The sequence below is a fragment of the Lethenteron reissneri genome, unplaced genomic scaffold (genome assembly GCF_015708825.2).
Source record: "Lethenteron reissneri isolate LAM-NWPU_2019-01 unplaced genomic scaffold, ASM1570882v1 scaffold_522, whole genome shotgun sequence".
Lineage (NCBI taxonomy): Eukaryota > Metazoa > Chordata > Hyperoartia > Petromyzontiformes > Petromyzontidae > Lethenteron > Lethenteron reissneri.
The window spans coordinates 1-16552 of NW_026892044.1; the positions used below are offsets into that span (position 1 = coordinate 1).

The following is a 16552-nucleotide window of genomic DNA, read 5'->3' on the forward strand; positions in this document are numbered from 1 at the left end:
TGTGATACCAATTGAGTAATTTGCAGGATTTGATGTTTCACAGGATGCTGCTTGCACAGGCTGCCAGTGCCTTGTACTGCAATGTACAAAGCCAGGTTTTGCTTGCTCGGCGTGTTCGCATTTGTTCCTTTGGTGAGAGAGATACTCAATCATCCGGGAGCCACACTGGGTCATTAGACTCTTTTTCAGGAGGTTCCTGCTGCATTGTTTTTATTTATGTATTTACTTAAATATGTTTCCAGCCAATTTACGATTAATGTTTGTTCCCATAGAGATGTAAACAGATGGTGGTTCGTCCACTTGCTGTACTGCCATCTGGCAAGTCAGGCTATGGCACCTCAACGCCCATGGGAAGGGAGTTCCACACATCAGTGTTTGAGCCACCAACCCTCGCCGAAAGTGCCGGATTACAGGCCACATGCATAGGCTGGCGGTGGCGCCATCTCATGTGCTTAGTTTACAAATAAATAATTTCTTTAAAGCCCACCAGAAACTTTTTTTGTAGAGGTTCGTGGTTGGAATTTTGCAGGCCGCCCTGGTTAATACTGCGGGTGTATTGATGAAAATACACATTTGTCTACTTCACAGTGGACATGAGAGTTCCCGCGACGTCATTCCAACAAGATAGGTCCAAATACGAAAATTTACCCACAACCCACTCGATTGAGAACACATCTCTATCCTTGCCCCTACTGAGAAAGTCCAGCAAAACCCACCTATAAAGGTCTTGAGACTCCGTAAGGATTTCCTTGGGTAAATGAGTGGAATAAAAAAAAACTAACCTATTTTTTATTTTACCAGGTTAGTCCCAGTTTTTCAGAAGCGACCTGGCCACAAATGATTGCTCAACGAAGTAGCTTATCACGTGGAAATCTATAGCAGCCAAATACTCTAAACGCGTGGTGTTGATTCTAAATGTTGAGGGAAAAACCGGAGGAACCGGAGAAAAATCCACGGGGAGAGAGACACGCAAACTCCAAATATACAGACATCAGTCGGAATCGAATCCACGACCTCTTGCATACCAGGCGAGGGATTTAACATCTCGCCACTGCCACGCCCTCCAAGACAATGAGGGAGAATCCTTCATCGTGTTTTTATCACAGTTGCAATGATGTGTTTTTGTCCATTACTAGAATGATCAGTAAATCCTCAGGGACTTGTGGATAACAAAATTGGCCTTTACGGCTATGGGATTTGTGGATAAGAGGGTTACAAACAAGGGGTGTTCTACCGTACATACTCTTACATCTGTAACAGAGTTAAACACCGCATGGACATTAACCAATTACCAGGTAATGGTTCAGCATTGGGCTCTTTGGCCAATACCAGTTACATTGTGTCGTGATTATTTAGCAATGGGAGGAAACCGGGGAAGCCCGACGAAACCAATGTAGACGACTCCACAAAGGAAGGCGCCCGTATCGGCAATCAATTCAGGCCCTTCTGGCTGCGAGGCTTGGGTGTTGTTACCACTGCTCCACTGCTGCTCTGCGGTTCTCTGCCTCGCACCATGGGCATACGAGGCGGTCGTGCGGGTGGTGGCGGTGGAGTAATGGGCGTGTGGTCCCGTGTTTGCTGTGCTCTGCCACAGACGATCTGCGCCCTCATCACGAGCATCCCCATCGTGCAGCCGGCGTTCTTCTCCACGCTCGTCACGGCCATCAGGAGCCGCTCGCCACAACCCAGCCACAGCAGGTGAGGGCCCACACACTGCCTTCGCTGTCTCATAATTCATTCCCTACCCACCACTCCCGGTGTGCACCCCACCCACAAAGACAAAGATCCCCCATATAGCAAACTAGCGGGAAGTACCCGGCTTTGCCCCGGCGAAAAACACACACATCGACTTAGACACATACACAGACATCGACCCACACACACAAACACATCGACTTAGACACATACACGATATGGACTCACACGCACAGACATCCACTTTAGATACACACACATGGAGTTACACACACAAATCGATGTACACACATACAGCGACTCGCACACATACGTAGACTCTCACACACACATCGACCTAAGCACACATATGGATTTACACACACATATCGACTAAGAGACACCACATGGACTCACACACACACATTGACTTACACACACATGGACTAACACACATACATCGACTGACACACATAGACACACACACACACATGTGTAATAAAAGGACTCAGACGCTTCTCGCTGACTCCGTGTCCTTTATTTGGGGTTCGCGTTTTCCTTCCACACACACGGGCACTCCTCCTGAGACTCTCTCCCTGGCAGCCCCACATCTGCCTTCGCTCCCGTAGCCTTCCACGCTCCTGCAGCTCCGCTGCAGGCTCTTGGTACAGCCCTCTGGCTGCTCCCCCAGCAGCTCCATCGCTGCTCCCTGTTCCTCCGTGCGTGGCGATCTCGCCACCTCCCAATGTCAGCCCTTCGTGGCCTCTATGGCTATCTCGCCATTTCCTACCTCAGCCCTTCGTGGCCTCTGTGGCTATCTCGCCACTTCCTACCTCAGCCCTTCGTGGCCTCTGTGGCTATCTCGCCACTCCACCTCAATCCTCCACTCTCTCTTCCACCCCGCTGGCTGGCGCCGTCATGAGCCCCTCAGCCACCAGGCTGAGGCACGGCGACCACCCAACGTGTTCACCACCCTTCACTCCCCCGACTGACCCAGATAGCTTCCTGTCTCCCCGCTATAACTTCTCCCCCACGTCACCCTGACTCCTCCCTCTCGGATCGTCATATCCGCCCCGCCCATTTACGCCCGCATTACACTACCCTCCCCCGTAGAGAAAATCCCAGCCGTCCTCGGCTGAAACAGAACAAAATAATGCGGGCGAAGGCATCACAATCAGGAGTCCCCCAGACACAACGGAGATTATAACAACAACAACACAAGCAACGAAAGGGGAGGTATCAGGAACTGGAACAGAACACCGGCCTGTCCTCCGCAACAACAACAAGAATAAGAATGGCACAATGAACAAAACGGCAACTGACACGCAAGAACGGCCAACGCGCACAACCCAGAAATGTGATGTTTTAGTGCGTGTCCATGTTGCAGTTCCATCCGCTCGGCTCAAGTCCAACGTCAAAGAGCAAGTGGTAGAGCAGAATGACGAACGGCGCTCAATTGCTCCTTCAAGTCCTCATCCAGCTAGCACACCAGGTAACACCCAGTGCGACGGGAGCTGAAGAATCTGTGACGAGAAGGAGAATCCAATCCCCTGAGGCACAGCACAACAACGCACATCCGCATGTCGTACACGACAGCCACCCGGCCTCAGGGTAGTGGAGATGATGTAAATCCAGCCCGCTTAAAAAAAACTCCCCATAAATACCCAAAATAACGCAATGGATGCCCCAGTATTTACATTTTAACAACAATATTATTTACACGTACAACAACAACAACAAAATTTCCTGCTCTTCCCACCAGCAGTCCTCCCTTGAGGACCAGCACAGACATCGCACGTACACAGCATGTACCCACGGTCACTCTCAGCAACCCAACAAAACACCTAATCACACCCTCGCGTGGAGAGAGCCACGCTCCCCAGCGGTAACGTTTAACTCGCCCTAACCCCCACCGTGGTCGTCAACCCACAGCAACATCCACTGACCATACTCTCAGCTAGTGCAATTTCGGGGATGAGCAGCAACTCGGCCATGCTCCTCCCTTACTATCCCATCAGAGATGGACACACACCAGCCTCGTATAGTCCGATGCTTTATAGCCCAGGGAAGGTTCATCCCCCAGCAATGCCAGACCCCATGTACTCCCCCCACGGGGCAATGTTCTCTTATAGAGACAATAACACCCTAACCCAGATCCCGTGAGCCCCCGGCACACCAGGTTCAGTCTGCCACCGCACAACTGAACCATGACTCCCCGAGCCATATGAGCACATGGCCCATTAGTTTAAGACATACCACGGAGGTTTCGCCTCCGGGCTGTCAGGTCAGCCATCAGCCATAGGCCGATGTGACCACAACTCGTGCATCACCCAATCAACAATGGCAGGCATAACAGATGGAATATTTGCCCCACCCCGGTTTTTCCCGCGCGCTCAAAATGGCGTCCCCCTTCGCCCAGCGCGTTCGCGCAATATCTCGCGCGCACTCAAAATGGCGGCCCTTTCCGCAAAGCGCATCGTCGCCATACCCCGCGTGCGCGCAAAATGGCGGCCCAACGTGCGAACACGTGCCAAAAATGGCGGCCCATGCGAACACGTGGCCAGTTTTCTCCATTCGTGCACCCCAGCTTCCCTATGCTGGGGGTCACAAACGCATCCCCCGTCTTATTGTAACAACCCCAACAACGATAGACGCACAGCCCCAGCTTGCTGCGCACAGCTGTCATATCGTGGAATTTTTAACCAATATTTTACCAACCACATTGTTACACAACCCAACTCGCCAAGCAACTCGTGGCTGCATGCATCAACCAATACGCGACGCCACTTGGCGCCAATTTACGATCCCATTAGCATTAACATCTAAGCCACCCACAACGGCGTCATCGCGCACCCTCATTTTCAAAAAGCTCAATTACCCCTATAATATACACGCAATCTCGTGTGCACAACACCCATACAACCAAATTTTGGGTCCCCCTCTATAATATACACGCAATCTCGTGTGCACAACAACCATACAACCAAATTTGGGTCCCCCTCGAATTTGTTACCAATTTCCAACAGGTACGCACAATATAATAACAATCTCAATTCCAATAGTCAACCACTGCATCGCACCCCATAACCATACAGAACGGTATAACAGCACATGCAATCAGCATATCGCGATCACACGCGTACATTTAAGCACAATAGCAAGCAGATCTGCAGGCAACCAACACACCATTAATCCTGTCGTAACTTTGCAGCAACAACACAATTATTCTCTCTCTTGCAACAATCGCATCGCACACAGCACCTCGCAGCACAATACACCAAAAAAAATATTTTTTTTTTCCAATTAAGCCCATCACACAAGGTAACCCACAAATAATACAGCGCAAGATACCCGACGCTCCCAAGTTAATAATTAACTTCACCATCAAGATAAAACTCCACGCAGCAGCGCACACACACAATTTGACACTCAGCAAATACAGCAGACTCTCCGTCCATTCTCAACACACGCACACACTTATATTAACACCAAGCAGATAGCGCGTTCATCGTTATTACACACACATACACAGTCCGAACCGCGCTCCGCACAATCGAGTCATAAGAGAAAACCAAAATAGCCCCCCGGCCCTCGAAAGATGAGTGAGGTGTGTGTTAAGGCCGGGTGCGTATCGTTATGACTCGCCCGGGGCTGCAGCAAGAAGAGGACGGCAGGGTGGCAACTTGAGACGCCTCGCAGAACTCGTTCGGCGACTTGACGGCTCCGTTGTCACGCACCCGAGCCAGGACGGGAAGCTCCCGCCCCAGCAGCTGCAGCATCGGCGTCTTCTCCTCGCAGCACCCCCTCGAAAAACAGCAGCTCACAGCAGGCTGCTCACCCCGCGGCACCTCCAGATGGCAGCGCAAGGCTGCCTCTCCGCCGCGATGTTGAAGATGGCGGCGTCCTCCCGCCGCGGTGAAGACAAGATGGCGGCTTCCCGCCGTTTCTCCCCTGCCACGCCCAAGATGGCGTCTTCGTGCCACGTGGCAATGGCGCTGGCAGCGCAGGAAAGGCAGAGGCCTGCGGATCACCACCGGGCCTCCCCGACGTCGTCCTCGGCGTGGTGAACTCACACAGTCGCCAGCACGATTTTCAAGGTCCCCATCTGCATCACCATCTGTCTCCATCGTAAGTTGGCATCCTCCGGCACAGACAGGTCCACCGACGCGGCGACACCTTGCTCACCCGGACCCGTACTCGTTCCAGAACGGATCTCCTCTTCCATCGCAGGCAGGTCCACTGTCTGAGGAAGGTCGTCGTCGTCGGATGATGTAGCAGGAATATTTTTTTTTTTCTTTCTCTCTCAGTTGTTTTGAGATGCCGTTTCACTTCTGACTCCAGTGTAATAAAAGGACTCAGAACGCTTCTCGCTGACTCCGTGTCCTTTATTTGGGGTTCGCGTTCTCCTTCCCACACGGCACTCCTCCTGAGACTCTCTCCCTGGCAGCCCCACATCTGCCTTCGCTCCCGTAGCCTTCCACGCTCCTGCAGCTCCGCTGCAGGCTCTTGGCACAGCCCTCTGGCTGCTCCCCCAGCAGCTCCATCGCTGCTCCCTGTTCCTCCGTGCGTGGCGATCTCGCCACCTCCCAATGTCAGCCCTTCGTGGCCTCTATGGCTATCTCGCCATTTCCTACCTCAGCCCTTCGTGGCCTCTGTGGCTATCTCGCCACTTCCTACCTCAGCCCTTCGTGGCCTCTGTGGCTATCTCGCCATCTCCACCTCAATCCTCCACTCTCCTTCCACCCCGCTGGCTGGCGCCGTCATGAGCCCCTCAGCCACCAGGCTGAGGCACGGCGACCACCCAACGTGTTCACCACCCTTCACTCCCCCTCCCCGACTGACCCAGATAGCTTCCTGTCTCCCCGCTATAACTTCTCCCCCACGTCACCCTGACTCCTCCCTCTCGGATCGTCATATCCGCCCCGCCCATTTACGCCCGCATTACACATGGACTGACACGCACACTTGGACTTAAACACACACACACATTGACGTACACACACAGACATCTGGCGTTGCCCGGGCAAAAAAGACACAGCCAGACATCGACTTACACACACACATGGAACTAAACACACACACATATGGACTCCACACACATACATCGACTCACACACATACATCGACTTACACAGCAATCCCCGATGATGCCACAGCTAGAGCAATTTTCTCTCTGGCGAGCATTAGCGAGGAGCAGTTTGAAAACAAAGGTCTTCCCAGTGTTGTATATGTTGTAATTATGGAATTTTGATAAAAATCATAAAAATTAATGAAATTTCAAAAATGTGTAAATCGCATAAATTATGTTAATGTGTGTAATTATATGCATAAATTATGATCATCACGGAGATAATCGTAGTAATTTATGCGAATGCTTGCGATTATGTTAATGTGTGCAGTTATGATAATTAAGCTTAGTTTCGTTTATCCAGAGTTGTATCAATCAGGATAACACGATTATCATTGATTAAACATTTACTGATTATCTTTGTGTTTTTATGTTATGTTAGGTCTCCAATTTCATATCTCATCGCAGGCTACAGTTCTTAGGAATAAGACAGTTTTGCATGGACTTGGAAGAAACACTCGAGATACTTCAGTGTTAACAATTTTATTCTAAACAAACATGTAACATTCTAGCATGCAAAGGCAAAAAGCATACGTCAATCGATTCATTGGCGAGATTATGCAATTAACGAACTGAAGGCTAACATTCTTCTAACAATCGTAATTTCTACTTTCCCACCAGACATCTCAGTAGTTCCCCCATGTATCGAGCACAACCGGCGACTGGCGGAGTTTTAAAACAGGCATGCAACGATATTCATATGAAGGCAATACAGGCAACTTATTATGCCCCAGAGGCTAAGCACATCAATCGATTCGTTGGCAAGATTATATCTGTTAACGGAATGTTTGAGACAATCGTGGGTGAGGGCGTGTGTGTTGGTGGGAGAGCGAATCTGGCTCTGTTTTAATTAATTCTTCGGCGAGACTCTATGGCAAAGAAACAGGTTTGACACGATATTCACTATGTGCTTCCTTGAGTCTGTGAGTGGGGGAAGTGATACGACCCTGGTTCGCAGATTCCTCTCGCCCGTGCGGGTTGCAGCCGCGACTTTCTCCGCAGGGAGGTGAGCGGCGGCGCTTAGTGGCGCTTGGCGGTCCTCGGTAGCTGACGGCGCGGTGGCCCGTTCTCTGCAGCTCTGGCGGCGGCGCTCGTTCGGAAGGCTTTGACTCTCTTTCTCCACTGCTGGGATGACGAGTCGGTTTTCGTTGATGCTGGTTGATCCGTGTGTGCATATTGAACACACGGCGCATGCGTTGGCGCTGTCCTCTTCCTCACAGCCGTTCGATCAGGCTTTCTCCACTGCTTCGTGCTCTCTGCTTTGCTCGCTTGGTCAACGCTTGGCGATCTCCGCCCTTCCTGCAGGTTGTTCGCTGGTCGTCACTCTGGCGATGAACGATGCTTCGTTCGTTGCTGGGTGGACGTTGGGTGTCTTTGTTTGCTCGAGAGTGATAGCTGGAGTCTCCGTCAGCTTCACTCGCAGCTCGCTCGCGACTCAGGGTAGCCATTCTTCTTAGGTGGTGCAGACCTCGGCTTGTCGATGCACGTCGCTACCCCGCGAACATCGTCATTCTGGATGACGGAAGAGCTTCTTCGTTGTCGGCGTTGAGATGAAATGGGGCAGGAGCCCTGGAGATCTCTGGTGGGGGCCGTAGCCCCGGAGACGAGATGTCTTGAATGGATTTTTCCTCGGCTTATATTGGGAAAATCCACTCAGTTTTTCCGAGTTGTTCAAAGGCCGGGTCATATAACTTTTCCCTTTGTTCGTGTGCGTTTCGTCCGTGTGTGTCGTGTGCGTGTCCGTCCGTATGTGTCGCGTGTGTGTTTATTGGAGCTTTAAAGACCAGCTGTCCGTAATAATTCTGGAAGGCGGGGTGGGGTTTCCTCGCGAACGGCGCCACACGAGTCATCAACCTAAACCAGACCGACGCTTCGCGTTCGTACCGAGGTTACAAAAATCATAATCCACGTTTTTTGATTATGAATAATATTGGTCGCGAAAGCCTACGCGTTAAGCGATTTCTATAATTCCTTCCCTCGCTCTGGGCGTTTATCCTTTGTCTCACACAGCTTAAGTTGTTTTTGGTTTGGAAGTTAATATGCGATTCATTTGGCTGCTTAGTATCATTGTGATTTGATTGCAAGCGACTCCAGGTATGCTGTAGCCGTGTTCACGGTTGAGTCGTGGTTTGATCTCCCTATGGGGAAATGTTATTTGCTCGCGTGTGCAAATCTTGCTGTCCGTGCTGCGGGGAGACAAAGACGGCTATGCTCCGTCATTGGAGCACCCTGCGCGTGTGTTTATTTATTTATTTTTGGGAGGCATCTGTTAATTTCCTTTCTCGAGCCGTTCCCCTCGCCACGAACTTTTATGAGGGTCATTTCCTGGCTTTGTGTGTGTGTTCCGTGGTCGTTTCTCTCGGGAAGACAAAGACGGCTGTGAGCTGCTCGCTTCCCCTGGAGTGTTGCGTGTTGGTTAATTATGATAGACTTCTCCGCTCTTAACTCTCCTAGGAGATCCACTTTAATTTCGTACTTATTATTTGATTTCTTGTTATTATTTAATCTGATATCCCGGGGCTAGGGAATTCGTTTTTATGTTTTTTTTTTTAGGAGCGACCCTGACTGCCATAATTATTATTTGATGCTTCGGCCCGGCCGCGTAGAAATTATTAAGGGTAAATAATGTCCGTATGGAATTAATACATGAGGATTCAAACCCGTCTGTGCTTTCTTGTTGTCGATGCTATTTTTTTTGTTAAGAATATAATTATATATATTTTGTGGCCTGGTTTTGTATTGTAAAAGGGCCTTTGAAGGAATGGGTGTTATCCTAACAACCCCTTGCGACTTCCCCCCCCCCCCCCTTTGTTCTGTGTGGAATTTATGACATTTGATGGCTATCTTTCTCCTGCCTTCTGACCTTTGAAGCGAAGTGTGTCATTCAGACTGTCTCCTCGACAGACCTGTTCTTCACCTGAGGATGGCTGCTTGCGTTGTGGCCGAAACGTCGTGAGAATTATTTTATTATCTTTTATTTTTATTATTTTATTATTTCCATTCTACATGACTTTACCGAAAGAACCAAGTAGATGAACTCCTTCCACTGTTTAGAGGTATTGGAAAGATGTGTGCCCTTTGGCAACATGGAGAAGCATTGGGAGAAAGTAGCACTGCTGATTTTGGGGATGAACTGTGTAGACTCGTCCGAAGGCATCAGATTCACCGTCAGCAGCACGTCGCTTCCATTTTTTTTTTTATCAGTCCATGTATCGTAGGAGGGAACTTAATGGAAGAGCAGGTTGGCAGCAAATGGGTCACTTGGGCACAAAACAAAGAACGCTATAAGGGTGGTATCTTGTGGAGCTAGGGCCTGTTGTAGGGCATTTGGTGATGTAGATGCGTTGACCATTTTGGAGGTGAAGCGCCAAATGGACGACTGTGGGGGAACGGTCATGGATGGGGAAGCCAAGAATTCAGCAAATGGCCTCATTGTTGCTGATGTATGTTCCTTGGAAAAAAAGTTTGAGCTCATGCACACTTTGCCCCTCTGTTTTGTAAGGCAAAGACAACCATGTTCAGAGCCTTTGTTGATGTATTGGCAAACATATTTGATGGCTTTTTTTAGAATAGCAGAATTTCACATTAAAGTGGGCCTGGAAGATCTTGCACAGAAGAGGGCAGTAGGGAACGATCCACCGGTTTTAAACGTTAATTAGCGAGTTAGTGGCAGGTCTGAGCGTTATTTGCAATCCACCATGCTCAGTATTTCTGTGACGATGATAGAGGATAGCCATCAAGGGCTGACTGAGTGTCTTTTAAGTAGTTCCGTGGATACCTCTTGGTACACCCGTGGTCTTGCATACATGGCGCATTTGGATAGAACTGGCCACATTGGCCATGGACCATTTGGTAACAGACCACATAGAAAAAGGGCAGGGTGTTGATGGGGGTGAGGTAGCCCAGCACTGATAAATGTGTCAATGTGACTTGCATGAATTGTTTCCCTCATCCATAGCAAAATGTGAGCATGAGGAAGACGACGTTTTTGCCACCCAATGGTGTGCAAGTTACTGCTTGTCTATCCAAAGACACCGCATTTGTTGGTCGTAATAAGCATAATGAGGTCATAAATTTTGAGTTTTAAGACCCTCGCTAAGATGTCATGTCTGTCTGGTGGCTTTTGGTTTGGATAAAGGTAAACCTGGATCTCCATTCATTTGGGATTGCAAGTGAAGGTGATGAAGAGATGGGGCGTGGCATATTGGCTGATGTATGTCATGGCATCCTGAGTCTTCTCATGCATGTGTAATAAAGGTCGTTGAGGCGACTTCTGGAATCCGATCTTTTATTTACTTTTCATTACAGCTCTCCTTCACGCTGCTGACCGGCAGTGTGAGAGGGATAGATAGAGAGAGAGACGTGCAGCCACGTGGCAACTTGGAGCCCCACTCTCGCGTGGCCTCCTCCTCCGTTCGTTCCAGTTCTGACCACGTGTTGTTTGTCTCCACCCCTATTTAATACCCGGGTCACGTGGTACGTTTCCACCAATCCTGGTTAGCCTCTATGGAATATTCCAGACTCCCTCGTAGGCTCCCCATTGGCTGTGGCCAAAGCCAGCAAAACCAATCTTCTACTTACAGCTGTCACCTTTCCATTACATCAGGGCCACGCCCCTAGGCTTCCCCCCATTGGCTATTGACCAGGACCGGCAGAGCCAAACATCATGACGAGTTGTGATACGTCAGTGAGCCTGATATATCCTCACATTACACATGCATCTTGGTGGAGCTGTGAAGGATGAAGGCAAAATAACTAATCAGCCCACATTGTGACCGTTTGCATCTCCTTTGGCATTGATGGCATCCCAGAGATGAGCATACTGTTCACACGCAGGCGGTTTTGATTCAGTTGAATGTAAAGAAGGCGCTCACTCTTAATGTTGGCACTAATCGACAACATATTGGTGAAAGAGGTTGGCATACCATAATATGTGGTTTCCTCCTCTGTCCATGATCACGAAGGAATAGAAGTTTTTTTAGAGGAGACAGTTTCGTGAGGATGTCTTTGTCTTGCAGCTTTGTAATTGGAGGAATTTTAACGTGGTACCCATCTTGGCCTTGCGACAGGAAAATGTGTTATTGTAGGGCATCGTATGCTCTGTTAGTGTCAGGAAATTGTGCGATGGTGTTTTCTTGGTAGGAAGAACAATGTTTCTCTCACAATGTTCCTCACCCACCGTAAGAAAGCAAGGTCAGCAATATTTCCGTGCTCCCCGCTTTGGTGGAAAGTATGGGTGATGTTCCCACGAATGTAACAAAACGATAAACGAAATGCAATGGGCTGTAGCTAAGAAAGTTAAACGTATTTAGCAGTATAACATATTAATCAGCATCGCAGTACTATAGCGTGACATGAGCAATCGAAACAATAGAAATGCATTGAAGAAATAAGCTGAAATAAGTCTACATTAAAGAGCAGCAGTACGCACAGGTAATTTGAGAAGCAGGCTACAGTCTAGATTATAGACTGCCAGTAGGGTGACTCAATGACATAAGCATTGCCACAGTCTACATAAAAGCTGGCAATATGGTCAGCAGCTAAAAAAGCAGGATACAGTCAGCATGAAAAGTTTGCAGTACACTGAGTGAGGTAAAGAAGCGGGCAACAGATCATAGACTGGCATACACTCATAATGGCCAAAAGCAAAATTAGCAGTGTAGATAATAGTGCCAGTGCACTGACGTTAATTAATCAGCAGGCAGCAGGCCACAGCACAGACTGGCAGTACTGTCGCAGTGTCATAAAAACACCTAAAAAAGGAAATACCTTATTTTCCCGCATATAACCCGTGGGGTATACCACTTTTTACAAACAAAACAAGACCCTGCGGGGTATATGGAGGTGCGGGCTATCCCAAAAATATTTTACACGTGTGACATGTCATAACTCGTAAAAAAAATCATGGTAGGACTATCCACTATGCAACACTTACCTTTGACTAAAGCACTGCTGAATAAACCACTCACACAAAAATTGCACATGTTATCACATGTTAAATTATTCGAATTGTTTGTACAATGAAACGACAATGTTTGAAGTGAACGCACTTTGTTTACCGGCGACGGGAGAGCTGGGGGAGAGAGGTGGGGGTAGAGAGAGGTGGGGGTTGGGGGTGGGGCAGCTGGGGGGAGAGAGGTGGGGGGTTGGGGGCGAGGCAACGGCGTTACCGTAGTTCCGCTATTATCTGCGCAGTGCGCAATCTACCAGTGCTAAAATTGTACTTATCGACCAGTTATGTGTTACTTATTTATTGGATATTTACTTTTGTTACTTATTAACTATATTACGTTCGCTCGTTTCCGGTTAGTTTGTTTTCTTTATGAACGTTATGATTTGAATGTTAACAATTGATAGTGGAATGTATTACAAATGTAAACTTAGTATTAATATGATGGCATTAAGCTGCGGTAACGACGTTAAAGATATGAATGCATGCGGAGTAAATGGAGGTGCGGGCTATCTGAAATTTGTTTTACACAAAACGCTATTTTTGCGGGGTATATGCGTCTGTGGGTTATATGCGTCTGTGGGTTATATGCGTCTGTGGGTTATATGCGTATGCGGGCTATATGCGGGGAAATATGGTAATTAGCAACCTAATAATGAAATTAGTTTTCTGCACACAAACATTATTATTGTAATATTTGCCAAATTATTTGTTTCATAATAGTAAACAATGAACCTGAGTTCTTAGCGAAAGATTCAATAAAACTGTACTTTACATTGCCATGGTGAGGCCTCGTCCCGTGCAGAGCCCGCGGCCTCGCCTAGATTGCCCAACCGGAGGTAACACATTTCCAGGCTGGGGGCTGGGCCGCACTCCCCACCCACGCTGCAATAATGCTATGTAAGCGCTTCAATATTAATATATACGGACTTTATATCAGTAACTGCACGCATTGGGTTGGTGGAGGACATAAGACCGTGAAGAATGAACCTCAGCGTTGTGTGTATATTTTTTAAGCATTGTTAATGCGAATGAAATTTTTTAGCGACCGTGTGTGCGTTGCTAGAGGCAACTTCTGTCAGCGTTTCGCGCATGCGCAATTGTGTGCTTTGTCCCGCGCCGGGCGGCAAATTTACATAAATAAATAAAAATAAATCGCACAAAAACGCTATTGTAACAAATTTTAAGGTAACGGACGGTAAAACAGAATAGGGCTTGCCCACCGCGGGGCTTCCGGTGTGGTAGCTGGCAAATTTTTGTTTACGTAAACCCCACCATTTGAGAGCCAAATCCCTCGCAAGCGCACGTGCGCCGACAGACGGACGGACAGTCAAAAAAATTATTTTATAGGTTAGATTATGCAATTGTATTCACTCAGCAGCAACATCACCCCCTACTGCAAACACTTGGCAGAACCCTCTGGAAACAAATATCTTCAGATTCGGTAAGGCCTGCCTGGGTAAATAAGCAGAATAAAATATTTGTAACTAGGAAACGAGTCTTGGCTGTTTTGATGTGTTGATGTGCGCTGTGTGTTTATGTGCATCAGCTTCTGGCCTCTGGCTGATGAACCGGGCATCAACCCGGGCGACCTCGACTTGACCCCCCGGCCTGAGCGGAGGCTCCTGTTCCAGGGGAAAACCTTCCAGTTCCTGCACGCCAAGCAGGTGCCATTCCATGCTTGTTCCGCTCCACACGTGTTTCGTTCCAAGCGTGTGCCGCTCCACACGTGTTCCGCTCCATGCGTGTGCCGTGCCACGAGTCTCAGGGTCAGGATCATGTTCTTGGCTCGGCTCCGTCTTGGCCTCTAACTCAGCCCAGCTCAGGCCGTGAGCCACTCAGTCGTTTCCAAAGAAGCGTGAACAGGGGGAGAACATACCCTGAATTCCAGTAAGATGGAATTCAGGGCAAGCCACGGTGGCGAGATGTTAACGGCCTCGCCTGATATGCAAGAGGTCGTGGGTTCGATCCCGACCCAAACGCCTGCTGTATATTTGTAGTTTGCGTCTCTTTCTCTCCCGGTGTCTTGTGGAATTTTCTCCGGGTCCTCCGGTCATTTGGGACCAAGTCGCTACTGAAAAAGAGCTTTATAGCTCAGTGGGCGTTACCTGGTAAAAATATTTTTTGTTTAATAGTATTTATTTTAGCCTCCAATAAGAAATAAAAATACAATGATTTGCCCAGAAAAATCCGAGCGGGGCGCAGTGCACGCATAAGAACACTTTAGTAGAAGCGACGCCGACGTGACCACGCGAAGTAGGAGATGGTGCGTGTCGTGTGTGCACCGGCGATCTTGAAGCTGCACGTGCGTACCGGGCCCTCCGCCCACGGCGCCTGCAGCCTTTGGCGTTGTCACAGGAGAGCGTTGTATGTACGCATATGTTGTGACTGTGATTGTCAGTGTGTGGCAGAGGTGTGGACTCGAGTCATGTGACTTGGACTCGAGTCAGACTCGAGTCATGAATTTGATGACTTCAGACTCGACTTGGACTTGCATAACAATGACTTTGTCCCACCTCTGAGGTGTGGACTCGAGTCATGTGACTTGGACTCGAGTCAGACTCGAGTCATGAATTTGATGACTTCAGACTCGACTTGGACTTGCATAACAATGACTTTGTCCCACCTCTGGTGTGTGGTGCCGGGCTTACGAAGCCACGGCGGATAATGTGTTGGCATTATGTGTAGCCCGCTTACTGGACGTAGTACCAGCCCTAGCGGGGCTTGGGTGAGCGATGGTCAGCACGGAGACACCACGTACAGTGTGCGGTGTGGGCTCCCGGTGGGGGAGCGAGAGGGAGTTTCAGCCAGCCAGGGTTACGTTGGGGCATGATACGCTGCGTGACTTGCCGACACGTGACCGGATGATATTGGAGGGGGGCACCGGTGGACGGGGGCCTATGGGCGGTCACGTGGTATTAAAGAGCTCTCGGGGAGCTTTCAGGAAAGACCTCGAGAGATCTAGAAGGTGGGCGGGGTGAGGGGCGGAGCCAGTCCCAGCCCAGGCCGATATAATGGGGGCCCCGTGAGGGGCTTGGGGTTCTTCTTGTTGCTGGTGATGAAGATCCACGTCAGGTAAAAGAAGCCTCTAGCCACGCAGTCCGGGACCCAGCTTGTGGTCCGGGCCGGGATAGCGAACCATGCCTAGTTCTGCCGTAGCGTGGCTAGATTAGCATTCAACACCCAAGTGTAGGTTGTGTTGTGTTATGTTGAGTTCTGAATAAATAGTGTTGCTCCCAAGACAACATCTGCGACTCAGTTGGACTCACTACATATACATTAAACTTATTTTGGACCTTACATAGCCAACCGTGTGAATTGGAGGTGCCGACGTGGGCCGTCTTCTGTGTTCCAGCACAAGCGGTTGGCGGTACCGATCGCGCTGGCGGGCGGCGCGGCATTGTGCCTGTGCTCCCCCGGCCAGCGCGCCGAGCCGCGGCACGGAGAAGGTTTCTGCGTGGTGGAGCCAGAGGCTGGCTGTTCGCAGCCCTCGTCCCAGGTGCTGGCGCAGGACGCGCGAGCGTGGGCTGCCCAAGTCGGCGTACGCCTCCGCACGTGAGTCCAGTGGCGCTCGAGGGGGCCACCGGCCGCTCGTCGTCGTCGCGCACGGAGGGCGTCCTCGGGAGAAACGCGACCATGCGGCGTGATGCGGCATGACTCGGCGGGCCCAGTGGAAGCCCAGCGGCGGAGCGTTCACCGCTCGTTGCAGACGTCCACGGTTCGGATCTGGCAGGCCGCCCGTGGTCAATGCTGCCGTCGCATGCCCCGCGTCATGATGCAAATTTTACCAATTAGAAAAT

General features: G+C 49.6%; 1 long non-coding RNA gene across 1 annotated transcript; it reads left to right on the forward strand.

The window, feature by feature from the left end:
- Positions 1–1592: 1592 nt before the first annotated feature.
- On the forward strand, positions 1593–16298 carry LOC133339887 (uncharacterized). Its single transcript, XR_009754794.1, has 3 exons — positions 1593–1698; positions 14302–14419; positions 16108–16298. It is a non-coding gene; the product is annotated as an uncharacterized LOC133339887 (long non-coding RNA).
- The last annotated feature ends 254 nt before the right edge of the window (positions 16299–16552 follow it).